General features: G+C 37.4%; 1 pseudogene; it reads right to left on the bottom strand.

The window, feature by feature from the left end:
• Positions 1-1,134: 1,134 nt before the first annotated feature.
• On the bottom strand, positions 1,135-2,584 carry LOC149152783 (uncharacterized; annotated as a pseudogene).
• Between the last annotated feature and the right edge of the window lie 3,570 nt (positions 2,585-6,154).

Here is a 6,154-nt window from a genome sequence, read left to right as displayed (position 1 = left end):
AATAACATCAGTTTGGAGGAGGAAAGAGTATGAAAGTAATTAAATCCTACGATAATAATTTCACACAGAAAATAATTATTTAAATAAAATTTAATCTAAAAGATGCAGAGCAGTGTCGAGCTGGTCTAGCGGCCAACCCAGCCAACTCGCACCCTCTATTAGTAACCTGGTTCACACAGGAATTAAAATCATTAGATGCAACAAAAAAATAAACAGAACATGGAAAGAAATGCTTCAATTAATATTTAAAATCAGTCTTTTACATTATGTAGACAAACACTTAACTCCAGCAACCAGGAGAAGTGATCCACTGGTTATAACTGCGTGATGCTACATCGGGACCAACTTCTCCTCCCTTCTTTGCATTCTGTCCATGTCTGTGCATGCCTATGTGTGTGTATCTATTGATCGATCTATTAATTGACTAACTCCCCCCTCTCCAGGTAGTCTCTTCAACTTATATATGGATCAAAATACCAATTAAGGATTTTAACAGCCAATCGAAATACAAAAGGGGAAGATTGTGAATCTTAACAATTTTCTAGGAATAAAATGGAGTTTGTAACCATTGTTTCTGGCAAGTCATTCCTCTTTTCCTGGAATGATGCTATGGGTGGACCAACTGCTTCCTCGAATTTCCTATTCAGATAAGATTAATTTCTTTAGAAGACTAGGATCGCCTGAAACATTTTCTAATTCTAAAAATAACAACGATGACTCTACATCAGATGGCACAACGATGCATCATCACATTGGTTGTAAACCTATACAATCACAGTAAGCGAGGACAATGGTAAAAATTCCCACATGTTGCTTTCTCATGCAGAAATGCATTGTATCAGATAATCTGGCATTGTGGTCGAGCTGGAGTCCAATAACAAATTTGATCCATTTCCTCTTTCATGGAATTGCGTTGACCTAGAGCTTATTCCCCTTGTCATGGCATCCATCATGTGATTGCACTTTCTGGGAGAAAGTGTACTTTAGTTGTGAAGAAAGTTAACACTATCCCACACTAAATAAATCTTTGGTCCTTCGAAGAGCAACGGTCTCCAATAAAACTACCAATGTTGTGTAGTGTTTACGCTGAGTTGTATTTATTTGTTGTAAATAATTTTCTTGATTTGATGGAGTCTATGACCACTTCAAATCAGATGGCTTTACCAAAGCACGACAAAGTGGGCATCTCCTCTCCATTGCAAACCATTCTGAGACACATTCCTCACAAAATATATGTTTATAACGTAATAATATGGGAGCATGCATTTTCTAATCGTAGATTGCACACAAGTCTCCAACAGCAAGAACCTCATCTATAGTAGTATATGACGCATACCAGACTTCTTTGCAAGATTGTGCCTTCAATGTTGCAAAGAATGATTGCACCTTCTCCATAATTGATGTCAGCTTAAAGGTAAGGTACAACCCTGTTGTGAGAGATGAAAACAGGCTACCATATTCTTTGTTCAAGAAGAAGCGATACCAAATAGGTGTAGGAAGCAATACACAATAAAGTAATAGAATGTATTCAACCAAAGTCAACATCTGACCCTACTTTCGATAGTTACAACCTCAACTATTCTTATAATATATTAAAAGACCACATTTGAAAACCATTGCAGGTTATAGCACCATTGTATCATTGACCACAGTGATGAACAGTGCATGCCAAAAGGGTGGTATTGTTTTTTGAGGAAGCATAACAAGTGGATACAGTAGATCATCTCTTCTATACCACTAATAAACTCCAATGACATGTAACATGAAAACCAAGATGATGCCGACGAGAATTGAAAATGAATGTAGTCCAAAAACTCTTTAGAGTGCAGGAAGCTCACTGTAACTGGTGCAGGAATCCCAATTGGTACAAGATTTTGTTGCATGGTATAGGAATCTATTGCGTGGTGCAGGAATCTGCTACACTATGCAAGAAGGTAAATGTACGACCAAAGCCTATATAAAGGCATGATTGAACCAATTTTATACCTGCAACATAAAAACCTTTATTAATAATGTTTTAATCCTGATAAAATAAGGGAAGTAATGAATATTCTTGAAAATAATTATTTAGCCAAACAACAGAATGAGAGATTCAGAGTAAGAATAGGAAAAAATGGAGGCCCAAAATCTCCCCATGCTGACCATATTGCATGTAATCATGCAAGGAAATATGGTACTATCACTCCCTTGCAAAAAAAAAAAAAAAACATTTATAGGCATTTGTAATGATGTTCCTGTAATTATGTGTGATCACATTTCTTGTGCTAGATAAAGCTTGCTCTAAAAAACAGAGTGTTTGTTGGACTCCTTATTTGTTTATACTGATTTCAAGAAAAGCTACCATGGAAAAAATAAATTTCAAGGATAGTGTTATTACTTGAATAAAATAGCCAGCTTTTAAAATTTCAAAAAAAAAAAATCTCAAAGGCATCACTAATTAGAAGTTACACTTTATAATCCTCATTGTAAATATGAGTGACATGATTTAAAAGCCATGGTGTTAAAAGTAGACATAGTAATACCTTCCCACAGTGACGATTTTACCATTATCCTTGTCTAGTTGAAGCTCCTCTTTTCTGGGCATAGTGAATTGCCTGCACTAAGGGTCCCACATCCATACCAAAAAGATAGAACTCCTAGGTATAACAACAAAAGGATTTTATAGCCAAAGCCATTATCGAAGAGTTTGATAATGAGTTCAAGGAAAGAAAAAAAAACCAATTAAATTATAGTGTAGAATTAACTTTAATACCACAGGCAAAGCCCTGTTGCTAGCAAGTGTCTATAGCCTTGACATGGATACCTTTTAACCTCATGAATTGCTTGTGTCCCACTTATTAGATATAGAGTCAGAGTTATTTAAGAGAATTTACTTTTTTCTCTTTTTAGAAGTTAATTGAAGGCCATTGTCTTGGCTTGGTAACCAACTAACGACAGTGCCATTCACAGGAACTAACAAGAATGAACAAACCGGCTTGCAATGAGACCTCTTGTCTTTGAGCTTATTCAACTAAAAGCCATTACCCTGGCTTGGTTAACAATGTGGTAATGTCATTCTCCTTAGGACCCATTATCATAGTAGGTCAGCTCATAATGAGACCTCCTATCCCTCAATTAAATCGTTTATTTCTAAAACAAAATCTACAATTATGATTAACCTCAGATAGGTTACTTAATATGTGGGGAAGCAAATCTAATCCTTAAGAGCGTGGATGCGTGAAAAGTTTTTAATTACTATTCTTTACTGGTTGGTCGTGCTACCCTAAAGACTTATTAAAAAGATTCCTTGAGTTGTTCATGTCAGGATTCTTTATGAAAGCCTATGAGACTTTAGTAGGTGTGGTCCACCATATGAGGTTTTTCACTGGTCCCTTCGAAGAGGAACTTGAAAATGTTTTCCGGATGATAGTTTGTTAAAGTCACTTTAAAATAGCAATACCCTTCACTGACATATTAATCCATAATTAAAGTCACTTTAAAATATGAGGCAATAAGTGTAAAGTTCCTTTGACAAGTCTAACCATGAGAGTGCATAATAATATAAATTTCAAAAGCTGTGCTTTTATGGAATCACAAGTTCAAGAGTGTTGTTATACATCTTTATTAATTATTCTCATATTACCCTACCCTATTTTTAAAAAGAGAAATATCACCTTTAAGTGTAGGCATACTTCCAATGAAGCCATGTGTGTAACAAAATGCTGATTATACTCACACTTAGTTTTAAAGAATATACTTCAAGACATACCAAAGTGTGAGAAACCAATTGCTTCAATTGACATGGTATCAAGAATTTCTAAATGATGAGGAAATAAGGTGGGTTAATGACTGCTCGAAACCAGGATTCAATGGAATCCATATATTTATGATTCTCCAACTGATGCAAATCTTCTATAGATTGATGGTCAATCTCCTGGAGGCACAAAGAATCTGGTGAAAGACAAACGATAAATCCCTCAAGTTCAGGCTCAAATATTTGATTTTCAAATTGACAAGAATGGTTGAGAGATTCTAGGGTTTTGAGCTTCAAAATCATTTTGATAACAAGTTCTAATGAAAGATTGCTCCTCTGGTGGTATTTGAATTATATCTTCCTTGGGTAAATGTTATGCAGTAATGGGGGAAGTTTCAAAATTCATTCCCTTTCCCAACATGGAAGATGTGACATTTTGTTCAATAGTAGGAAGAATAGGTGTTTCAAACTGTTGTGCAACATGATGGTTTCGATTAGGGTTTAAGTCATGGTTTGGGCTATGGTTTTGATTAAGGCTTGGACTAAGACCTAGATTTGGATTGGAGTTAGGCTTTGAACTAGGTTTTGGATTAAGATTGGGGTTAGGTCTAGGGTATGGACTAGGGTTAGGGTATGGATTAGGGTTTGTGTTAGGACTAGGGTATGGATTAAGGCTAGGATAAGGGTATAGACTAGGGTTAGGGTATGGACTAGGGTTTGGGTTAGGATATGGATCAAGGATAGGATAAGGTTGCATGTGTAGCTAGGAAAATGGAGGAGGATGACTTGATGGTGCATTGGAAAGAAATTGTGATTGTTGTTGGTGCTGATATGATTGATTTTGCATGGGATATTTCCCTATAGAGAAGAATCCAAACCATTCTTGAGGTCATGGAGATATCTTGCTCGAGGGTGAGGGCCAAGGGGTGGGCCATTGCGGCCATGAAGTAGGGTGTTGGTGGGCCCCAGTATTGTAGCAATAATGCTACAACTCCTGGAACTCCCTTCTTTAATTTTATCAACCCGGTAGTTCATAACAAACTTGGAAGCGACGGTGCTGTATGCACAAGTACTAGCTCTTGCCGCAGCTGTCACTTGGTCAACTGGCACAAGTCCGCTAGGGGCTCAAGCCAACTTCTATGAGCTCTTAGAAGAAGCTTTTGAACTGATGGACGAAAGCTAACTCAAAGGAAGCTAATCTACTTGCGGAAAGAAACTGAAAGCCAAAAAGGAACACAAACCCTAGCAAACCCTAATTCTACCAGCTAGTCCTACCGATGCAAAGGAGAGCATGCAAACTACCGAAAGAGATGCCATTACTTCTAAGAAGGTAAAATGCATGTGTCTAAGTTATCATTATCTAAAGAAAACATCTTTTTGTATTTTTGCTTAAGTTGTTGAAATTATCATGCATGTGCTTCTAACTAGTTTTCCACTGTGCAGGGATGGATCAAGGGATGAAATGCTTTGGGAACGGTTGGGATGGTACAGAGAGGGTCTAAGGGATACCTGACATTCTCTCTGAGAGTTTCACAAAGTCTGGATGACATGCAACTGTGCTTATGAACTTCTACAGGAAGTCTGCAGGGGTTTCTACAGGATGTTCTGCAATTCTTCTACAGGATGTTCTGAAAAGAGGATTTTGGAGAATGGATGGAGGGAAAAAGGTGGAGGAACGAGTATGGAGGTGAAATAGGGGTGTAGGGGAGTTCAAGACTTGGAGGTTGGAGTTGAGGAGAAGGTGTAGATGGTGAGATCGGTTCAAGGAGGGATGAAACGATGTTGCACAAGAAGATGAGAATCATGGCAAAGCAAGCGAATGAGGTAAATGTAAGGTGAGGGTTCTGAGTGAAGGATGAAACAGGTAGGTTGGATGGAGTATGTGCAGGTAAGGAAGGGTAATAGGTACTCTGCAAGTGGTTTTTCAAACTGAACAAACAAAGACATGCAAGAAAACAAAGATCTAGTTATGCTACCCTAATATGATCTAGCTAACAGTAACAAGAATGGACAACAAATTTAATTGCAAGGAAACCATGTATATTAATTATGAAATGAAGCATTCAAATATCTGAACATGTAACCAACTTCTGCAAATGAAAACCAAACACTAATGATTGCATGGCAAAGCAAAGTCAGTGTTTTTGTGGGCAGCAAAGTCATCCTAGTCACAGCTCCTGATCCCACTGAGGGAGAGGTGAAACCACAGATGTTTGTTGGCCCTTTTCTTGAAGCTTTTTCTGTTAACAACCTATCAACTAAATCTGAGCATGAAAAGCTATTTTACTCATAAAAAAAACAAACTAAATAACAAAACAAAATAGCAGATTTTATTCTAAGAATGCAGCAAAAACACATAAAGATAATCAAAGGAGGTATTGGGTGCTTGAGATGGGCCCAACCCCAAGAGCTACAGCCTCC

This window comes from Pinus tabuliformis, chromosome 9 (assembly GCF_031772625.1).
Source record: "Pinus tabuliformis cultivar Carrire ecotype Pingquan chromosome 9, CPIR1, whole genome shotgun sequence".
In the NCBI taxonomy this organism is placed as follows: Eukaryota; Viridiplantae; Streptophyta; class Pinopsida; order Pinales; family Pinaceae; genus Pinus; species Pinus tabuliformis.
The sequence above is the reverse complement of the archived record's forward strand: the minus strand, read 5'-3'. Positions and strand labels throughout refer to the sequence as shown.